Raw genomic sequence first — 23,505 nt, forward strand, 5'->3', positions numbered from 1 at the left:
TTGTGCAGTGGTGAACTGAAGAAGCAAGCCACACCCCCATCGCACGCCCTGCAAGGGGGACAAGGGAATTCCTGTTTCAACAGTGGCTGGCATAAAGCTAGTACTCAATAAATGCTAGCTTCTTTAAGACTTAAATCATATTCTTCTTCAGTCTTTGAACTTTTTCAGGTAAATGAATGACCGAATTCCAAGAGAAATATATAGTCTGCAATGCAGTAGGTACACTGAGGCAGCTGGCTAAAAATTTTACAGGGAAATTTAAGTGATATGATAAAATATAAATTGTAGTTCATGGATAAGTGTATTTTAGGGATTAAACAAAAAATAAGTGAATATTTCCAAACACACCATTGAAGAGGAAGCTTACACATTGTAAAATGTGTGATGTAAGGAATTAAGTGGTTTCTACTAGCTTCAAAATACCATCATTAACTGATTTAGTTATGTCATATGACATAACTGACATATGCATTAACTGATTTAGTTATGTCATATGACACATCACATAGATTACCTGTATTAACTACGAAATAAATGTTATGATCCAGAGTTACTAAGAATGAAATGGTTGGGGGTAAAGGTGGGAAACTGCATAAGTTATTAATAAATATGAAGGTGTGTTGTGGTTTTGAATGTAATAGCAGCTGTGGTTAATATGTGATCATATTCTAAAGTAATTAGGCAATGGTTAAATAAGCCCCTTAACAAATTACAATCAATCAGAACATTCAGGAGAGAAGTCTTGTTTTTTTGACTACTTTAGATTCTGAGGCCTCTTAGAGCAGAAATTGGCTGGTCAAATATCTCTCGAAGTAGTCAAATATTTCTTAAGTGTGGTTTGTCTCTCCAAGAAGAAGCAAGTGGATATCATGTGTCTCCAGAGACAACACTCTGAAAAGGATATATCATTTATGTACGATTCCAGTCAGAAATGCATAACCTGAATCTAATCAACAGACAACATCAGCCAAACACACAATAAGAGATGGTGCACAAAAGAATTGGCTTTTATTCTTTAAAATATGTCAATGTCATAAAGAACAAAGATAGGCTGAGACACTCTTCCGGACTGAAGGAGAAAAAAGGCATGTTATTGTAAATATAAGATGTGATCCTGGATTAAATCCTGTATGGGAAAAAAAGTAGCTACAAAAGGCATTATTGAGACAATCAATAAAATTGGAATATGTGTTATATATTAGATAAAAGTATTTTATTAATGTTAAATTCACTGAATTTAATAACTGAACAGTGGTTATATAAAGAGAACATCCTTATTCTTAGGAAATATACACTGAGGTTTTAAAGGCTATAGAGATATATGCAACCTACTCTCAAATAATTTAGGAAAACATTTTTATAGACAGAGACAGAGAAAAAGATTGATAAAGCAAATATAGCAAAATATTTAAAATTGATGAATCTTGGTAAAGCGTATGTGAAAAATTTGGGGTTGTTTTTCCAACTTTTCTGTAAATTTGAAATTATATCAAAATTAAAAGTTAATTTTAACAAGTATCCATGAATCACCTGAATCAGAATAGTGGCATATTTGCTACAGATGTAGATTCATGGGACCTGCCACTGACTACCGAATCAGAAATTCAGGGAGTGTGGACAGGAGAGGTTAGAGCCTGGCAATTTTCATTTACAAAAACATTCTTGGTGATTGTAATGTATACTAAAGTTTGAAAAACACTGGGAGTGTACTTCAATTAAAAATCAGTTTTGGCCAGATGTGGTGGCTCACACCTATAATCCCAGCACTTTGGGAGGCTGAGGCAGGCAGATCACCTGAGGTCAGGAGTTCAAGACCAGCCTATCCAATATGGTGAAACCCCATCTCTACTAAAAATACAAAAATTAGCTGGGTATGGTGACACACACCTGTAGTCCCAGCTACTTGGGAGGTTGAGGCAGGAGAATTGCTTGACCCTGGGAGGCAGAGGCTTCAGTGAGCTGAGATTGCGCCACTGCACTCCAACCTGGGCAACACAGCGAGATTCTGTCTCAAAAAAAAAAAAAAAAATCAGTTATGTGGCTGGGTACAGTGGCTCACGCCTGTAATCCCTGCACTTTGGGAGGCCAAGGAAGGAGGATCCCTTGAGCCCAGGAGTTCAAGACCAGCCTGGGCAACACAGAGAGACCCTGTATCAAAAACAAATGAAAGAATCATAATTATAATGCTTTCACTGGCCAATGCATTTTCTTCTCTTTTTGAAAAAAATTTTAAAACTCGAAACCTGTTAAACTTTATTCCGTTTCTTATCTTTTAAATTTTTTATCTTAAAAAGAAAAAAAAATAAATTTTCTAATTGTCCACCTGCCCTCCTTCAAGCCAATGCATTTTCTTAGCTTAATCAACTAAATGCCTTGAAGAATACTACTACTAGCTAAAACGTATCATGTGTTTATCATGTGGTAAGCATGATACATATTTTATTCATTCTTGCAATAATTCCTATGAATTGCTATAATTATACTCCTTACAGTTAAGGAAATGGAGTTACATAAATTGCCAAGGTCATATAGCTATTAAGGGATAAATCCAGGATTGGAACCCAAGGACAATCTGACTCTAGGGCCATACTTTTGCCACTCTGCTTTTAAGCCTTGCTAGGAAACCACATGGTAAGGTTATTGGCTTTGGCTATTATAAAATTGACATTTATCTCTTTTAAAGTCAGCCTTTAATTGCATATTAAGGAAGGAAGGAGTGGTGCAGCTACTACAATGAACATTATGATAGGCATAAAATTCCCCCTGCTAATCTTCCATCCTGGTGACAAAGCCTTGGCTCTGTGACTAAGATAAGGGTATACAGGCTGTTGTTTCTTCCTGAGCACTACTATGATTTTCCCATCGCAGATCCTTAGATACTCTTCAGCCTGCAGGTACCAAGCTGGGTGAGATCTGGGTATACCTTCTTTAGAGATCCACCCTTGGCATTGGAGGATTTCTTCAATGAGGTAGAATGTCATCACAGTTTTAAACTAGGAAAGGAATTGTCCCTGATGAAACTCAGGAAGTGACTTGACTAAAATAAAAAGTAAGCATTGCCCAGGGTACAGCTCAGCCTCTTTTGGTACCTCCATTCTTCTGAGTTGCAGTTCTCTGCAACAGTCATTCCACAGAGAAAAGCCTGAGGTAGCTCACTGGACTTTCAACAATAAGCCTGTGAATTGAGTTGGGTGAGCATTAGTCTCACTGATAATATGGATAGATTTGGATTGAAAACCAGCCTCCCAATTCCACAGGCCAAGCTCTTCCATAAACCACAATGCCTCCTGAATAAAAGAGATCAATACTGAAAGTTTGTTGCAATCATGGTCTCATGTGTTCTCATGTGTTTGTGCAGACTGATAAGTGCAACCCTTGTGGTAAAAAGTAAAAATGTGTTTTTTCAGCGGTGGCCAGCTGAAATGTAATATGTAAAGAGTTAGTAATAATTTTTATTGAGAGATTCATCTTTTCTAATGAGAAAAATGAAAAGCTTTCAGCAAAAAACACACCACTATTTTGAAAAGATTGATGAAGCACCCCCAGCTCAGCCCCACGACAGCACAGTTGTTGTAATCCTCCATAAGAACCTTCAGGTTGCAGGTGACATAATCTTATATAGAAAAATCCTAAGAAATCCACTTAAAAACCATGAGAACTAATAAATGAGTTCAGCAAAGTTGAAGGATACAAGATTAATATACAGAAATTAATTATATTTCCATATGCTTGCTATGAAAACTGTGAAAATGAAATTAGGAAACCAATTCTATATACAACAGCATCAAGAAGAATAAAATACTTAGGCATAAATTTAATAAAAGAAGTATAAAACCTGTACTCTCAAAACTACAAAATATTGTTGAAACAAATTAAAGAAGACAAAAAAATGAAAAGACTTAATATTGTTAAGATGGCAATACTCCCCAGGGCACTATAGATATAACACAATCCTTATCATAATTCCATCTGGCCTCTTTACAGAAATCAACAAGCTGATCCTAAAATTAATATGGTAATTCAAGGGACCCAGAATAGCCAAACAATCTTGAAGAAGAAGATTAAAGTTGGAGGACTCACACATCCTGATTTAAAACTTACTACAAATCTACAGTAATCAAAACAGTATGGTACTGGCATAAGAAGAGACAGTCATACAGATTAATGGATAGAAGTGAGAGACCAGAAATAAGCCCTCACATCTATGGTCAATGAATTTTGACAAGGGTTTTAAGACCATCCAAGGGAGAAAAGGTAGTCTTTTTAACAAGTGGTACTGGGAAAACTAAATACCCCTATGCAAAAGAATAAAGTTGGATACCTCCCAACCTTGTACCACATATAAAAATTTATTCAAAATGTAGGACTAAAACTTAAAGTCTTAGAAAAAGTAGGTGTAAATCTTTGTGATCTTGAATTAAGCAATGGCTTCCTAGATATGACACCAAAAGCACAAACAACAACAAAATATAAATTGGACATCATTAAAATTAGAAGTTTTGTGCTTTACCCCCAAAAAGGTGAAAAGAAGCCAGGAGTGATGGCTCGCGCCTGTAATCCCAGCATTTTGGGAGGCCAAGATTAGCATTTGGGAGGCCAAGACTTGAGTCCAGGAGTTCAAAACCAGCCTGAGTAACATAGCAAGACCTCGTCTCTACCAAAAAAAAGGTAGCCTGGTGTGGTGGTGTGCACTTGTGGTCTTAGCTACTCAGGAGGCTGAGGTAGGAGGATAGCTTGAGCCCAGGAGGTTGAGGTTGCACTGAGCTGTGATTGTGCCACTGCACTCCAGCCTGAGTGACAGAGCAAGAGCCTGTCAAAAAAAAAAGAAAGAAAGAAAAGAATGTGAAAACAACGTGAAAAGAAAATCTGCAGAATGGGAGAAAGTATTTGCCATATATACCTGATAAAGAAGTCGAATTTAGAATATATAAGATATTACAACTCAACAATAAAAAGATAATCCAATTAAAAGAAAGCATCTCAATAGAGATTTCTCCAAATAAAATATACAAGGCCAGGCATGGTGGCTTACGCCTGTAATCCCAGCACTTTGGGAGGCTGAGATAGACAGATCATGAGGTCAGGAGTTCGACACCAGCCTGGACAACATAGTGAAACCCTGTCTCTACTGAAAATACAAAAATTAGCCAGGCTTGGTGGTGTGTGCCTGTAGTCCCAGCTACTCGGGAGGCTGAGGCAGGAGAATCTCTTGAACCCAGGAGGTGGAGGTTGTGGTGAGCTGAGATCATGCCACTACACTCCAGCCTGGGCAACAGAGTGAGACTCTGTCTCCAAAAAAAAAAAAAAATAGTAATGCAAAATGGGGATATATTAGGCCGTTCTTACATTGCTATAAATAAATATCTGAGACTAGGTAATTTATAAAGAGAAGACGTTTAATTGGCTCACGTTTCTAAAGGCATTACAGAAAGCATGGTGCTGGCATCTGCTTGGCTTCTAGGGAAGCCTTGGGAAGCCTACAATCATGGTGAGGGCGAAAGGGGAGCAGGCACATCACATGGCAAAAGCAGGAGCAGGCAAAGTGGGGGAGGGTGCCACACACTTTTAAAGACCCGATCTCTTGTGAACACAGCGTGAGAGTTCACTTACCACCAAGAAGATGGCCCAAGCCATTCATGAGAGATCCACCCCAATGATCCAAACACTTCCCATGAGGCCCCCTGCCTCCAATACTGGGGATTACCTCTCAACACGAAATTTGGGTGGGCACAAATATCCAAACTCTTTTTTTTTTTTTTTTTTTTGAGACAGAGTCTTGCTCTGTTGCCCGGGCTGGAGTGCAGTGGCGCCATCTCAGCTCACTGCAACCTTCACCTCCCAGGTTCAAGCGATTCTGCTCCGGCCTCCCAAAGTGCTGGGATTACAGGCATGAGCCATCGTGCCCGGCCAAACTCTATCAGAGGAAACTCCTAGTAACCCTTTTGCTTAATGTGTCTTAAGATGCATGAATTACAACTTATCTAGTTGATCAAAAGCTCATAAAGATGGCTGAAAATAGCTTTCCAGTTGGGGTCAGAAGACAAGTCCTTTTGTTGAGACTGAGGGGAGAAAATTTAGATTGAAGTTTAAAGTAAAGAAGACATTATATTTGAAATGAGACAGGACAGGCGCCGCAGCTCACGCCTGTAATCCCAGCACTTTGGGAGACCGAGGCGGGTGGATCACGAGGTCAGGAGATTGAGACCATCCAGGCTAATACCGTGAAACCCCGTCTCCACTAAAAAAACAAAAATACAAAAAAATTAGCCGGGCGTGGTGGCAGGCGCCTGTAGTCCCAGCTACACGGGAGGCTGAGGCAGGAGAATGGCGTGAACCCGGGAGGCAGAGCTTGCAGTGAGCAGAGATGCGCCACTGCACTCCAGCCTGGGCGACAGAGCAAGACTCCGTCTCAAAAAAAAAAAAAAAAAAAAAAGAAATGAGACAAATGGGATAGGAAGCTGATCAAGGAGCTATAAAAGGCTTTCCAAGTGACTCAGGGCCTATTCGAGTTTGGAAGCCATGTTGTATTGTGTTGCCCTTCTGTACAGAGTTGTGTGATTTGTTTCAACTGAGCCCAACTTCCCCTATATGAGTATGACAAAAAAAGAAAATGGATTCAAGGCCATCCCTCGTATTGTGGAGCACATGTAATATAAAGACTAGGGGAGGCGGGGTGCGGTGGCTCACGCCTGTAATCCCAGCACTTTGGGAGGCTGAGGTGGGTGGATCACTTGAGATCAGGAGTTTGAGATCAGCCTGGCCAACATGTTGAAACCCCATCTCTACTAAAAATACAAAAAATTAGCCGGGTGTGGTGGCGTGTGCCTGTAATGCCAGCTACTCAGGAGGCTGAGGCAGGAGAATCTCTTGAACCCAGGAGGCAGAGGTTGCAGTGAGCCGAGATCACACCACTGCACTCCAGCCTGGGCAATGGAACAAGACTCTGTCTCAAAAAAAAAATAGACTAGGGAACAGGTAAGTTGAAGGAAATAGTGAGTTATTAAAGTGACAAGTGAGGTAATAAAAGCCCAGAGGAGAGATAGGGAGTGGGAGAAAGAAGAGTGGGGTGTTTCAAGGTAGCAGCAGTGAGGGAGTGAGAAATAGAAGACCAGGAGATTGTGGTCAGAGGCCTGAATAATGGAGCTTAAGATGTCATAATCAAAGCAGTTCTGGGTGGTGACCAGGTCCAAGGTGACCCTGAGAGTGGATGCTATATAATTCCTAAATCTGTTTCTTTGGAGCCCCTAGATGACGGGGCAGCCTTTTAGCTTTTTGACTTAATCAATTATGCCAGAGCTGGAGGCAGGATTTATCACTACCTTTTAAAAGTAGAGAGAAACATATCTGCCCTTGCCATATATGCATTTGACTCCCAAGTAATCTAAATGTATACTGGTCACAATCATAAGATTTTCAGAATTATTTCATTCACATTATTTTTCATGTATTTTACAATAAAGTTAATTCAAGCTAAAGTGACTAAATGCTGCAGGATGAAATTGGGCTCTTTTACAGTAATACATAATAAAATTAAGACGTGCTAATTATTATGTTGCAAAGAAAACATATATGTACTTCATTGATGTAAAAAGTACAAAGAAGTGCTCCTGTGGGCTTATTACAGATTAAATATATTAAATTAAATATAGATTAAATAGATTAAGTATAAATGGAGAAAAAGGAAGCAAAAAAGGCATTTAAGTGTAAGTTTTTATTCTACATAAAGCGTTTTCATTATTGTTTGCTTGGCTCAACCTCTTAATGGTAAAGCCACCAATTAGTTTTATGGTGCAAAAAAAGAGTGCTGCAATTAAAAAAGTATTCAAAAGGCCTTCCAAAAGTTCATAAAAAATGCATATTATGAAAAACTATGCATGAATTTCAAAATTTTTTTTCACTGAAACCAACTCATACTAACTTGTTTGTGTCTGAACAGGATCTAGTTTGAGGCACTAAGAAGGCTATCAGTTTGATTTTCTCAAAATCCCAGTGAAAAAAATGGAAAAAAAAAAAGAGTTCGAAAAGAGCCCCTATTGGAGCAAATTCTGCTAAAATGAAGCAAAAAGAAACATCAAATTTATGGTGAAGCTTGGGTGAAGAATGTTGGAATCACTGATGCCTTATCAAATGTTTATGGTGACAATGCCCCAAAGAAATCAGCAGTTTACAAGTGGATAACTCATGTTATTAATAAGAAGGGTTGAGACAATGTTGAAGATAAAGCCCACAGTGGCAGACCATCCATGTCAATTTTCAAGGAAAAAATAATCTTGTTCAAGCTGTAATTGAAAAGGACCAATGATTAACAGCACAAACAATAGCCAACACCATAGACATCGCAATTGGTTTGGCTTACGTAGTTCTGACTGAAAAATTAAAGTTGGCCAGGTGTGGTGGCTCACGCCTATAATCCCAGAGTGCTGGTGGCAAGTGGATCACCTGAGGTCAGGAGTTTGAGACCAGCCTGATCAGTAAGGTGAAACTCTGTCTCTACTAAAAATACAAAAATTTGCCGAGCGTGGTGGTATGTAACTGTAGTCCCAGCTACTGGGGAGGCTGAGACAGGAGAATTGCTTGAACTTGGGAGGCAGAGGTTGCAGTGAGCCGAGATCACACCACTGTACTACAGTCTGGGCAACAGAACAAGACTCCGTCTCAAAAAAAAAAAAAAAAAATTAAAGTTGAGCAAACTTTCCACTCAATGGGTGCCAGAACTGTTGTGCTGAGATCAGCTGCAGACAAGAGTAGCGCTTTCAATGGAAATTTTAAATAAGTGGGATCAATATCCTGAAGGATTTCTTTGAAGAACTGTAACCAGAGATGAAACACAGCTTTACTAGTATGACCTTGAAGACAAAGCACGATCAAAGCAATGGCTGCTAAGAGGTTGAAGTGGTCCAGTCAAGGCAAGAGCAGACTGGTCAAGAGTAAAGGTCAGGCCGGGCATGGTGGCTCACGCCTGTAATCCCAGCACTTTGGGAGGCTGAGGTGGGTGGATCACGAGATCAGGAGTTCAAGACCAGCCTGGCCAAGATGGTGAAACCCCTGTCTCTACTAAAAATACAAAAAAAAAAAAGCCAGGCATGTTGATGGGCGCCTGTAATCCCAGCTACTTGGGAGGTTGAGGCAGAGAATTGCTTGAACCCTGGAGGCGGAGGTTGCAGTGAGCCGAGATCGTACCACTGCACTCCAGCTTGGGTGACAGAGTGAGACTCCATCTGAAAAAAAAAAAAAAAAAAGAGTAAAGGTCATGGCAACAGTTTCCTGGGATCCTCAATGCATTTTGCTTGTTGACTTCCTGGGGGGCCAAAAGAATGACAACATTTATTTATTATGATAATGTTTAGAGATAGCTAAAGCTTTAGTAGAAAAATGCGTGGGAAAGCTTCACCAGAGAGTACTTCTCCACCACAACAATGCCTCCGCTCATTCCTCTCATCAAACATGGGCAATTTTGTGAGAGTTTTGATGGGAAATCTTTTTTTTTTTTTTTTTTTTGAGACGGAGTTTCGCTCTTGGTGCCCAGGCTGGAGTGCAATGGCATGATCTCGGCTCAGCGCAAACTCCACCTCCCAGGTTCAAGCAATTCTCCTGCCTCAGCCCCCTGAGTAGCTGGGATTACAGGCATGCACCACCATGCCCGGCTAATTTTGTATTTTTAGTAGAGACAAGGTTTCTTCATGTTGAGGCTGGTCTTGAACTCCTGACCTCCAGGTGATCAGCCCGCCTCAGCCTCCCAAAGTGCTGGGATTACAGGCGTGAGCCACCACACCCGGCCTTGATGGGAAATCTTTAGACATCCACCTTACAGTCCTGATTTGGCTCCTTCTGACTTGTTTTTGTTTCCTAATCTTCAACAATCTTAGGGCACCCATTTTCTTCAGTTAGTAAGGTAAAAAGACTGCATTGACATGGTTAAGTTCCCAGGACCCTCAGTTCTTTAGAGATGGACAAAGTGGCTGGTATCATCACTGATAAAAGTGTCTTGAATGTGATGGAGCTTATGTTGAGAAATAAAGTTTATATTTTTTATTTTTATCTTTTAATTCCATTTTTCTAAGAACTTTTTGCAGTCCACTCATATACACTGTTTGTTATACCTATTAAAAAGGTGAAAAATATTCAAAGAATGTTAAGGTTATTACAAAACCACAATGACAACCATAAGTAAACAATAATTTCCTTCACTATGTTTAGTGCATGAGTTTAGAAATCGGATAGAACAAATGAATATTTGCAAGTACGGCCAGAAGCACAGTTCTCATACCAATAAACCTAGATAAGTAGCTCATGGAAACGACTGGAACACTTACTAGCAGGAGGAAAAAAACATTTTAGAGCATTTCTAGGTGAAAGATTTTCTTGGGTTCATTTATAGCGAATCTGTATGGGGTTAGGTGTGGTTGTTAGGCTACAAAGAAGATCATTTTCCTTGGGGAACACAGTGATCTGAGGTGGTTGAAATGCCTAAAGGCAGCAAGTTAAAGAGACATAACTTTTCTTTATAGCCTTTGATTTCGGAAACTAAGGCTCAGAACAGATAGTTTATTTGAGCATACCTTGTTTTATTGCACTTCACTTTATTGTGCTTTGCAGATATTGTGCTTTTTACAAATTGAAGGTTTGTGGCCACGCTGTGTTGAGCAAGTCTTTACAAATTGAAGGTTTGTGGCAACGCTGTGTTGAGCAAGTCTAACAGTGCCATTTTTCCAACAGCATGTGCTCACTTCTTGTCTCTGTGTCACATTTTGGGAATCCTCACAATATTTTCAACCTTTTCATTATTATTATATCTGTAACGGTGATCTGTGATCAGTGATCTTTGATGTTACTATTGTAATTGTTTTGGGGTTCCAAGAACCTTGCCCATAGAAGGTGGGTGAACTTAATCGATAAATGTGTGTGTTCTGTTCGTTCTACCAACTGGCCATTCCCATCTTTCTTCCTCTCCTTGAGCCTCTCTATTCCTTGAGGCACAACAAAATTGAAATTAGGCCAATTAACCTACAATGGCCTCTAAGTGAAAGTGAAAGGAAGAGTTGCATTTTTCACTTTAAATCAAAAGCTAGACATAATGAAGCTTAGTGAGGAAGGCAGGTTGAAAGCCAAGACAGGCCAAAAACTAGGCCTTTTGCACCAGTTACCCAGGTTGTGACTGCAAAGAAAAAGTTATTGAAGGAAATTAAAAGTGCTACTCTAGTAAACACATGAATAAGAAAGCAAAACAGCCTTACTGCAGATAGGGAGAAAGTTTTAGTGGTCTAGGTAGATCAAATCAGCCACAACATTTACTTAAGCTAAAGTCTAATCCAGAGCAAGGCCCTAACTCTTTAATTTGATGAAGGCTGAGACAGGTGAGGAAGCTGCAAAAGAAAAGTTGAAAGCTAGCAGAGGTTGGTTCATGAGGTTTAAGGAAAGAAGCCATTTCCATAACATAAAGTGCAAAGTGAAGCAGCAAGTGCTGATGTAGAAACTGTAGCAAGTTTTCCAGAAGATCTAGCTAAGATGATTGATGAAAGGGACTACACTACACCCTAGATTTTCAATGTAGACAGAATAGATTTATATTGGGAGGAGATGCCATCTAGAACTTTCACAGCTAGAGAGACGTCAATGCCTGACTTCAAAACTTCAAAGGATGGCTAAGGCTCTTGTTAGGGACTAATGTAACTGATGACTGGGCAGAAGCCAATGCTCATTTACCATTCTGAAAATTCTAGCCCTTAAGAATTACGCTAAATTGATTCTTTCTGTGCTCTATCAATGGGACAACAAAGCGTGGATGACAGTGCATGTATTTATAACATAGCTTACTAAATATTTTAACCCCACTGTTGAGACTTAACTGCTCAGAAAAAAAAATCATTTCAAAATATTACTGTTCATTGACAATGCACCTGATCATCCAAGAGCTCTGATGGAGAGGTACAAGAAGATTAATGTTGTTTTCTTGCCTGCTAACAAAGTATCCATTCTGCAGCCCATGGATCAAGGAGTAATTTTGACTTGCAGGTTCTATTACTGAAGATAAATATATTTCATAAGGCTATATCTACTATGGATAGTGATTCCTCTGATGGATTAGGGCAAAGTAAATTGAAAATCTTCTGGGAAGGATTCACCATTCTACATGCCATTAAGAATGTGATTCATGGGATGAGGTCAAAATATCCACATTAGCAAGAGTTTGGAAGAAGTTGATTCCAGCTCTCATGGATGACTTTGAGGGATTTAAATCTTCAGTGGAGGAAGTCATTGCAGATATGGTAGAAATAGCAGGAGAACTAGAATGAAAAGTGGAGCCTGAAGATGTGACTTAATTGTCACAATCTCATGATCAAACTTGATTGGATGAGGAATTGCTTCTTATGGATGAGCAAAGAAAGTAATTGAGATGAAATCTACTTCTCCTGGTGAAGATGCTGTGAACGTTGTCAAGATGACAACAAAGGATTTAGACTATTATATAACTTAGTTGATAAAGCAGTGTCAGGGTTTGAGAGGACTGACTCCAATTTTTAAAGAAATTCCACTGCGAGTAAAATGCTATCTAACAGCATAGCATACTACAGAGAAATATTTCATGAAAGGAAGAGTCAATCAATACTGCAAAATTCATAGCTGTCTTATTTTAAGAAATTGCCACAACACCTCAACCTCCAGCAACCATCACTGTGATCAACCAGTAGCCATCAACATAGAGGCAAGACCCTTCACCAGCAAAAAATTACAGCTTGCTGAAGACTCATAATTGTTAGCATTTTTCAACAATAAAGTATTTTAAAATTAAGGTTTGTACTTTTTTTAGACATAATGCTACTTTACACTTAATAGACTACAGCGTAATGTAAACATAACTTTTATATGCACTGGGAACAAAAAATATTTTATCACTCGCTTTATTGCAGTGGTTTGGAACCAAAATTGCATTATCTCAGAGGTATGCTTGTACTTTGGATAAGGCAAAATCCTCTTATATAGACCCCAGTGTTTTAGTGCTCAAGAGTAAATAAATTAGAGTAGTCCTATGTAGAATTTGAATCCAGATCTCACTCTTGTACTTGAGTTAATCCATGCAGTCTTAGAGGCAGCATTTCCATCTCTCACTATGTCCTGACAATTTACCCCTAAATTTCTCTCAAACCCATCCTTTTTCCCTCAACTCCACCATCATCACCCTAGCCCAAGCTACCATCCTCTCTTGTCTGGATACTGCAATAATCTCCTAACCGTCTTATCAATTGCACTCCTTCCTTCCTACAGTTAGTTTTCTATAAGACAGCCAAAATGTAATCTTTAGGAAAAAATCAGATCATATAACTATGAGGGTGACCAGTCCCTTGGTTTGCCTGGGGCTGTTCCAATTTTAGCACTGAAAGTCTCACATCCCTCAGTCCTAGACAAACTGGGATGGTTGGGCGCCCTAGGATTCTGCTCAAAACCTGCCAGCACCTTCCAGTCATCCTTGGAATAAAACCCTTTATGGTGGTCTGTGAGGCCCCATAGAGTGTATCTCTTGCCTTCCTCTCCAGCTCATCTCAGACTAGGCTCCCCTTGGACTCACCACTGTGGGTGCACTAGTTTTATCTTAATTTTGAGAATTCATTGTGGTCTTTTCCACCACATGGCCTTTGCCCTTCATTTCCCTTCAAAGGATGTACTTTCTTCCTCTCTTAGTTAACTCAGGTTCATCCTTCACATCCCAGCTTAACTGCAATTCACTACATTAGGTTCCTCTAGTACAAGCTCTCAGAATATTCTGTTCCTTTCCCTCAGGTCACGTGTCTCAGTTTGTCATTCTATAATTTTCCATTAGTAGTTTTATGTCTGACTCCCATACCAGCCTGTAAACTCTTTGAGTGTAAGAACCATGTGTGTTTTGTTTATCACTGTGGATTTGACTCCTAGAATGTGCCTGGCACATATAAAAAGGGGTTCAATAAATATCCACTTCAGTTCCACTGCTAATGTCACAGGTCAGACTTGAGATTTCTGAAGCATTTCCCTGCCTCTAATCTATTCACCTTCCAAATCATAATACCCACTAGTGTCATGGTAATCTTCTAGATGTGGATGCCCTGTACATTTCCACAGATATCACTGTGTCCCATATTGGTCTGCTGATCTGCCCTTGTATATGATTAGAAAAGGTAGATTTATTAAGAGTATACTATGCACCAGCACTGTGCTAAATACTTTATATATGTAATATAATTTGCACCTCACAATCACCCTTGAGGGACATTCTTCCTATTTTACATGCAAGGAGACAAAGGCTTAAAGAGATTAGGTAATTAATCCATTACCACATAGAGTTTGTAAGAGATGCAACCAGAATGGTACCTGATGCGTAAACCCTTGCATTTTTGTCTTTCAATTGCATGTTTTATTGGTTATAATTAGGCTTGGCTGTACATGACAAGAAAGTCCAAAGTACAATAGTGGCTTAAGTGAGATAGAAAATTACATCTCTCTCATGGTTTTCCTCTGGTATCTCCTGTTAGAGAGACCAGAGGAAAGCAGTTCAGGGTTAGGATGACCTGATCTTCAGGGATCCACACAAGTGTTGTTTGCTGTCCCTAGCTTGACTTCCACCTTCAGGTCCAAAATGGCTACGTGGGCTCCAGTTTCCTCATCCCTATTTAGTTAACGGGAAAAAGGAAGATGTGTCCCTCATCCTCTAAGGATACCTTGGAGAAGTCACAGCTGACACTTCTGTTTATATTTCATTGGCCAGATTATAGTCATATGATCAGATCTTACTGCGAAAGATGCTGGGAAATACAGTCCATGCTTTTGTTGTCCGTAGGCTGAGCTTAAAAAAAAAAATCCTCCTATAAGGAAGAAAGAAAGAATGGATATTAGGGGAAATAACAGCATCTGCAAAACACACCATAGAGCAGGTTCTACTTATGACTTTCAAAATTACCTACAATTTAGTTTCATCCTACATAATGTTCTAGTTTTCCACCTCTCAGTCATTTTAAACCATTGCCACAATGGGCCACTCACCTCTCTGTTTCCCAGACATATCAAACTCATTCTCGATTTTACTCTCCTTGCTTTTTCTCCTACTTGGGAGGGCTTCCTGTCAACCTACACAAATTCTACCCACACTTTACTGATTAGCTCATTTTAGAGGACGTTATCCTCTAAAAGTTTCCTCTATATTAGCTTTTTGTCCCCCAAATAGAATGGAAGAAGCAAAGTTGTGGGTACATAGCAAGCACCTAATAAATACTTATTGATTAATATATAAAATAGCCTTACTTAACTCCTTTAATTCTTACGTGGAACACTGCTTTATTCAGGATTTTTCAGTGTTAGTTTACACCAGGGGACTTGTGTAGTCCCTCTCCCCCTCTCTTGTGAAAATATAGGCACCTAATGAATATTTATTAAGTACATGTTTGGTTTTATTTTATTGTTTTTGGAGACAGGTTCTCCCTCTGTTGCCCAAGCTGGACTGCAGTGGTGCAATCACGGCTCACCGCAACCTCAAATTCCTAGGCTCAAACACTCCTCCTGCTTCAGCCTCCCCAGTATCTGGGACTACAGGTGCATGTCACCATGCTGAGCTAATTTTTTGTAGAGACAGGATTTCACTACGTTGCTTAGGCTGTTCTCAAACTCTTGGCCTCTCAAAGTGCTGGGATTACAGGTGTGAGCCACCACACTCCACCATTAAGTACATGTTGAAAGCCCCCATTGCTCCAGGTTATCCACTTAGAGCTCTCACTTGGTTTCAATTTCTGAATTGATGTGGTGGTACTTGCTGTATTGTAGGGCACTACTTCTCAAACTTTATATGCATACAGATCACCTAGGAATCTATTAAAATGCAGATTCTGATTCAGGAGATCCAGGGTGGAGCCTGAGATTCTGTATTTCTAAAATATCCTAGGTGGGGCTGGGTGCAGTCGCTCATGCCTGTAATCCCAGCACTTTGGGAGGCCAAGGCAGGAAGATCGCTTGAGGCTAGGAGTTTGAGATCAGTTTGGGCAACATAGCAAAACCCTGCCTCTACCAAAAAACAACAACAACAACAAAAAAAAAAACACGCAAATTAGCCACACGTGGTGTGTGTGTGTCTGTTGTCCCAGATACTTGGGAGGCTGAGGTGGGAGGATCACCTGAGCCCAGGAGGCAGAGGTTGCAGTAAGCTGAGATCACACCACTGTACTCCAGTACACCACTGGATAACAGAGTGAAACCCTGTCTCAATAAATAAATAAACATAAATATAAATAAATAAAAACTAAATAAAATAAAATATCCAAGGGGATGCCAATGTTGGCAGATGTAAATAGCAAGGCTGTGGAGATCCTCAGATTATCTGCCCCAGATCACATGAAGATTCATTTTAAAGCAAAAGATCCCTGGATCTCACTTCAGACCTATGGGATCAGAATATCTGAGATGGGAGCCCAGAATCTGCATTTTAACAAATTCTCTAGCAGATCCTCATATACACTAACATCTGAGTTTAAAAAGAACCCTAGATGATTTTTATGATTAGGCCTGTTTATGAGTAGGCAGCTTTTTGAAATAATGCCATTCAGTTCAGCATAACATGGAGTAACTGAAACTAGCAAAACTTAAGAAATTGAACAATGTATTAATATAACTTGAATCATTCTAAGCTTTTTTAAATCCCATACTTTAAGCTGCAGCATTTTAGCATCACTCTTTTGCCCATAGCTTTGTTTGATTCATAGCACTTAGAGCAGGAGAACCTCCCCTGCCCAACTTTGGGATTTCTCATGGCTGTAGGCTTGCCAGCAGCTGGTTCCAAATAATTCAGATCTCTACTTCAGCTTATGCTTTGAAGATAAAATTTAAGAGAAACAAAAGGTTTGAAATTGTGTTTCATAAAATATTTCTTGAAGACATTTCAAGAGAAAATCACTTGTAAAGAAATTCTTTCCTTAACCTTATTCTTATTTCTTTTAACCAATAAGTACCTGCTTACTTAAGGGAGTTATTGATAGCGTCTAACAAGATTGTGTGTGTGTGTGTGTGTGTGTGTGTGTGTGTGTGTGAAAGAACTTTGTCAACTGAAAAGCGCTGGAGAAATGCAAGGTGGCATGACTTTCATTACAACAGAGTATTAGCCAATAGGCTTAGCCCCAAAATGATAAATTAATCTTAAACATACAGTTGGAGTAGGAACAGAGTGAAAAGTTCTGCTCAAATCCCTTATGATTTAAGCTGATGCGATGAGAAGCATGGAAAGAGCCAAGCTACACTACAGAAGGCTTGGATAAGAGGGGGAAATTTAACCCAGGTAAGGACAACTAATATGGTTTAGAGGAAACATTAAACACCACTATCAACCCTGAATGTCTTGTTAATCTCTGATACATCAGATCATCAGGGAATAGGTAGAGCAGATCAAAACGTGGGGAGGGAGGGGAGCAGGGAGGCTGGATCTCCGTAACCTAAGGGACTGTATGGGGACCCAGGAGTCAGGAGACCACACATAGGGCCACTAACCATTTGCCAGGACTGAGGAATTTCCTGGGATGCGGGACTTTCAATAGTAAAACTATGGGTAAAGTCCTGGGTAAGCCAGGATGAGCTGGTCACCTTGATACCATGCCATCTTGATTTCTGGTCTACTCATGATGAACAAGCTGCATAAGTTCTCCACAACTTCTTTTCCTCATTCATAAGTGGAATTATTCTGTGTTCCTTTCCTTCCTTCCTTATTTATTTATTTCTTTTTTTTTTGAGAGAGATTTGAGAGAAGAGTCTTGCTCTGTCGCCCAGGCTGGAGTGCAGTGGCATGATCTTGGCTCACTGCAACCTCCACCTCCCAGGTTCAAGCAGTTCTCATGCCTCAGCCTTCTGAGTATCTGGGATTACAGGCATGTGCCACCACATCTGGCTAATTTTTGTATTTTTAGTAGAGATGGGGTTCACCATGTTGCCCAGGCTGATTTCGAACTCCTGGACTCAAATGATTTGCCCACCTCAGCCTCTCAAAGTGTTGGGATTACAGGCGTGAGCCACCACATCCCGCCCTGTCTTCCTTTTCTGCAAAAAAAAAAAAAAAAAAAAAAATAATAATAATAATAATAATAATTCCTTTCTCTTGTCAAATATCACTAAATTACACCACCCCAACACTAGAACAAAGATGTTCCAATTTTTTTTTTTAATTTGTGGGGGCCCAGGCGCGGTGGCTCATGCCTGTAATCCCAGCACTTTGGGAGGCTGAGGCGGGTGGACACGAGGTCAGGAGATCAAGACCATCCTGGCTAACAGGGTGAAACCCTGTCTCTACTAAAAATACCAAAAAATTAGCCAGGCGTGGTGGCGGACGCCTGTAGTCCCAGTTACTCAGGAGGCTGAGGCAGGAGAATGGCGTGAACCCAGGAGGCAGAGCTTGCAGTGAGCCAATATTGTACCATTGCACTCCAGCCTGGGCGACAGAGCAAGACTCTGTCTCAAAAAAAAAAAAAAAAAAAAAAAAAAAAAAAATTTGTGGGGAAATCCAGAAACCTAGGTACTTATGAGATAAAAGTTTCCAGAAGAAGTTAGGGGCTTGCTGTCAATGAAGTTGACTTGAAGTTGACTTGAAGTTACAACATGAAAGAAAGCTTGAGATGTGAGATTCAGTGGTCTCCTGGAGATGCAGGTGAGGACAGAGGAAGAGGGTAGAAATCAGGGCAAATAGCTTAATCTCCCCATTTGTACAACGTGGGTAACAATAAGGTCCTTTTAAAGTCGTTGTGGGCTAGGCACGGTGGCTCATGCCTGTAATCCCAGAACTTTGGGAGGCTGAGGCAGGTGGAGCTCCTGAGTTCAGGTGTTCAAGGCCAGCCTGGGCAACATGGCAAAACCCTGTCTCTACAAAAAATACAAAAAAAATTAGCTGGCCGTGGTGGCATGCATCTGCAGTCCCAGCTACTTGGGAGGCTGAAGTGGGAGGATAGCTTGAGACTGGGAGGTGGAGGTTGCAGTGAGCCGGAGATCAGGCCACGGCACTCCAGTATGGGAGACAGAACGAGATCCTGTCTCAAAAAAAAACAAAAAGTCATCGTGAAGATTAAATGAATTAATGTATGTAAAGCACCAAGAACATGGATTGTTGAAAGTGATCAATAAGTGCCAGTAATTATTATTATTTTAACATAATATTTTGAATCTTATGTTATGAAAATGCAAGTTTAATCTGAACTATGTCTTTTTTTTTTGAATTTGCTTTTTTTTGACATTTAAAAATTCTATTCTAAATGTTAGGATTCTTTTTTTTTTATTATACTTTAAGTTTTAGGATACATGTGCACAACGTGCAGGTTTGTTACATATGTATACTTGTGCCATGTTGCTGTGCTGCACCCATTAACTCGTCATTTAACATTAGGTATATCTCCTAATGCTATCCCTCCCCCCTCCCCCCACCCCACAACAGTCCCCGGTGTGTGATGTTCCCCTTCCTGTGTCCATGTGTTCTCATTGTTCAATTCCCACCTATGAGTGAGTGAACTATGTCTTATTCATAGGTGTACTATGTGATTTTGTAGGTTCTGTGAGTAGAAGAACTTGCCAAAATATCCTTCTCCAAAACATCTTACAAATATACTCATCCATTACAATACCCGATAATCTGCCAGCAAAAATACGTTAAGGCTTTGGGGGTTTTAGTTTCTTTATAAAATACTAATGCTTTAGGAAGAGTGTTCTCTCTTCCATTTTTTAGCCATAAGCCCCTTGTCATGGATTAGCTGACCACACCAGGAAGGGGAGATAAGGACTGAGCCAACAAAACACAACATTGGACAGGTGAGAAAGAAGGTTCTAGCTTAGAGTATTATCTGTTTGGGGAGCAGGGGGAGGCCTCATGTGGAGTCTTCAGGGCCTTTTGGAAACTAAGGATAATTTTAGTCTTAAGAAGGGAAAAGAGAAGCTAGCTGAACAGGAGAGGAGCGTGGAGGAGACACAATTGTTTACTTTATAGTATTGTTTAGGGTCAATCATATTAATAAAAAGAGTTGCTGAAATGGCTGAGAGTTGCAGTCAAGTCTGGATGATTTTTTTTTTCTTTGAGACAGAGTCTTGCTCTGTCGCCCAGGGTAAAGTGCAGTGGCATGATCTAGGCTTACTGCAACCTCTGTCTCCCAGGTTCAAGCAATTCTCGTGCCTCAGCCTCCCGAGTAGCTGGGATTACAGGCAGGCGCCATCACGCCCGGCTAATTTTTGTATTCTTAGTAGAGACAGGTTTTCGCCATGTTGGCCAGGCTGGTCTTGAACTTCTGACCTCAAGTGATCTGCCTGCCTCAGCCTCCCAAAGTGTTAGAATTACAGGCGTGAGCCACCACACTCAGCCAAGTGTGGATGATTTGGCTCACCCTGTCTAAAAAATTTTAAGGTTGTAAGCCCTGGAGCATTTTATATAAAATAATTATTGACATGAATATAGAAGAGAACATCCATATATATTTCCATTTTTTGTTTGAAGTTAAAGCTGACAACAGTCAGAATGCATGACTCTTTTGGGCTGCTGATTTCAAGCCTGCAACTGTTTCCTAGTAATGTAGGGGGCCTGTGCCAAGTCATTGAAGGTTATTGCTGGTAGGGCTTCTCCCTAGACAGGAAATAGTTCACTGGAGCTTTAGTGCAGAAACCAACACAGGTAGGTAAAATATTTTTATAATTGCCACTAGGAAAAAGAGAGGGCCCAGGGGGTACTCTTCTGCCCAAGGGAACCTCTCCCTGGTTATAACCTAATTTGTTGTGTGTATGTGGACTAGATGGGTGGAATTCAACCTTCTAAGGTATTGTGGTTAGATTGCTTTCAAATGACTGGCGATTCCAAGAAATGTAAGAAATCCTCTTTCTTTTTCTCTTGTGGTTCAAATGTGGGCTTTTGAAACAGAAATAATAATGTCTGTGGCTATAGGGTGGGGTCTGTTCGTTTCCCTCTTTTCTCTATTGGGGTGTACATGAAGGTGTTGAAATTGTTGGCTTCATGTTTGTGTTTTGATAAAGATGGCTCTAAGGTAGCAGGATAGGGGACTAGAAGCTAACTAGTCATTGAAGAAGATCCTTGTTTTCCACAGAACAGTCTACCCTGGAGAACTGGCTGTTCCAATCTTCCTGTTACAGTCACTCAGAGCATTCATACATCTCTCTGTCCATGGTGCAATAAAATAGGCTATGGAAAAATCTCAGGAGGCTTCCTAAGTGGTTGAAAGGAGGCAGGGCAAAAAAATTGTAGTATAGGCAAGAGGAAGGTAAAACTAACTAAAACGAACTTCGAAATGCAAGAAATAAACACAAACATCATCTGAAATTGTTCCCTTAAGAAGTCAGCCCTAACAGTTTCTTATCTATTATAGGAACTGAATTATCTTGAAACTGTGATATTGTGGTCAGAAAGTTAAGAAGATAACCCCTCTCCTACACTCTTGGCACAAAACCAGGGCATATCTATACCTGGAACATAATGTGTTGTACTGTTTGTTGAGTTTCAAGAAAAGTCTAATGAGGTTAGAAGCAGTTAATAGGAGGATATCTGAAAAGATCAAGGAGATTAGGTCTTCCCTACTCCTTCCATAAGGAGATACTGAAATGGCAGAATTCTGCAATGAGAGATGGTGATCAGCAAGCCGAGGGGACAGGCCTCAGAAGAAACCAGACCTCCCCACACTTTGATGTCTGACCTTGGCCTTCAGAACTTCGAGAAAATAAGTTTCTGTTGTTTAAGCCACCCAGTTTGCACTATTTTGTTATGGCAGCTCTAGCTGACTAACACACATGAGAACACATATGATCAAGTGATTTAAAATTATGAAGGGTCTAGAAGAGAATGTGATCATCTCAGAATACCTCTAAGTCAGGGCTTCTTAAAGCAAGGTCTGCATACTACTTGCATCAGAATCACCTATGACGCTTTTTAAAAAGCAGGTTCTCAGGTCCACTGGACCTAGATTATTAAAATGTTCTGGTATGATGCCTAAGAATCTGTCTCTTTGGTAGACACTTCAAGTGTTGTTTTTGTACACTAAAGAGCCAGAGTCCTGCCCAATCTCTGGCTCTTTTCTGAGCCTGAAAATGAATTCTGGGCCTGGTACTAATTGCATTTCATCAAGTGCTGCTGTGTCTGGTCCTCTGGCAGATGGTCCCTGATCCAGGAATCACGTGTAAATCCCATCGTAGGTTCTCTCTCTCCAGGTGTCCGCCAACGTTTACGCAGCATGTGGGAAAGCTGAATTGGATGGACCAGATGGAATCCTTAGAGTTTATTCTTGATTGTGGAAATAAATATGTGCCTCACCTATCTTACTTAAGAATATAATGACATATTTTGAATAATAAAGTATATATATTATATCTTTCATGAGATTTATTTAAAGATCTTACTACCTTGTCAATAAAAAGAGAATGCAAGGAATAGAATGGGGCATATCTTTCCTTCACCTGTGGACCTAAGAGGAACTGAAATTAGAGAAAGTTGAGAGTCCAAAGCAAACGCTGTGATGAACATTTTCAAAATAGGCAGAATAGGTGGCATTCTGATTCCAATATGGCAGTTCCCTAGGGAGTGTAAAATCTGCCCTGCCCCATCCCCTCCATTTACAAATGTGCTTGAGGGACATAAGGTTTTATAAACAGGGTTTTTAAAAACTAAAATTTAGGCAGATCATTTAAGAATGCTCAAGGAGGGTAGGTCAATGGACTATTTCTCTATTTTCCTTCGGGTGGTCCAGCCTTTGAACCAGAAAGCAGCTATAGTATCCCAAGTGACGGGGTCTGTCTAGGAGTTCCCATGGCCACCGTTTTTTGTGTTTTCGGTTTTTCTTTTTATGGCGGTGGGGGGGGGGGGGTCGAGTGAGTACTTAATTCTAGGCACTTGGCTGTTTTTTCCTTCTTGACTAACCAGATTTCAGTTTCTCTGTGTAGACCATTCATTCCCACTGAGTTTCTTGGTGGGATGGTGGGGGCGGGGGCGATGAATGGGAAAGTGGAATTGCCATTAATGTTCCAGCTGCTTTCCTGAAACAAGACTTTTGACCGTAAAAAGAATGAATTTGAAACTCTAGACAATAATACACTGCAGAGGTTAAGAAGAAAAGCCATGAGTGCAGCCGGGTTTCATTAAGAATGAAAAGTGAACATTTAGCCGTCAAGGAGACAGGTTCCTAGTTTGGGCAGAAAAGAGAGCCCTAACAATGAAAGGCAGCCGTGTTGGCTGAAAAGGGGCTCTCAACTGAAACCAAGGCACTCCTGGGGTGTGAGGATGGGTGTTCATTCCTAGACCTTTCCGAGCGGCCCTTTCCCTCAGTATGTTCTGGACTCATTGAGGTCTTGGCCCAGCGGCCAGGTAGCCCCGAGGGCCTCGACTCGCTGGCGCAGGGGTAGGGGGCGCGGGCCAGGAGGGGCAAGCGGGCCAGGCAGCGGCGGCCGCGCTTTCATTAGAGGGCGCTGTGGGGGCGGCTCCGCCGCAGTCCCGACTCCCGCCGCTTCCTCCCGCCGCCCCTCCCAGCCAGTCCCGGC

At 40.6% G+C, this 23,505-nt stretch overlaps 1 long non-coding RNA gene across 1 annotated transcript; it reads right to left on the reverse strand.

The window, feature by feature from the left end:
• Window positions 1-984: 984 nt before the first annotated feature.
• On the reverse strand, window positions 985-23,299 carry LOC112132299 (uncharacterized). The gene is made up of 6 exons (XR_002914115.2): window positions 23,220-23,299; window positions 22,848-23,004; window positions 14,764-14,834; window positions 3,090-3,175; window positions 2,924-2,993; window positions 985-1,126 (listed from the first exon to the last, which is right to left on the reverse strand). It is a non-coding gene; the product is annotated as an uncharacterized LOC112132299 (long non-coding RNA).
• Between the last annotated feature and the right edge of the window lie 206 nt (window positions 23,300-23,505).

The sequence above is a fragment of the Pongo abelii genome, chromosome 1, assembly GCF_028885655.2.
Source record: "Pongo abelii isolate AG06213 chromosome 1, NHGRI_mPonAbe1-v2.0_pri, whole genome shotgun sequence".
NCBI lineage: Eukaryota > Metazoa > Chordata > Mammalia > Primates > Hominidae > Pongo > Pongo abelii.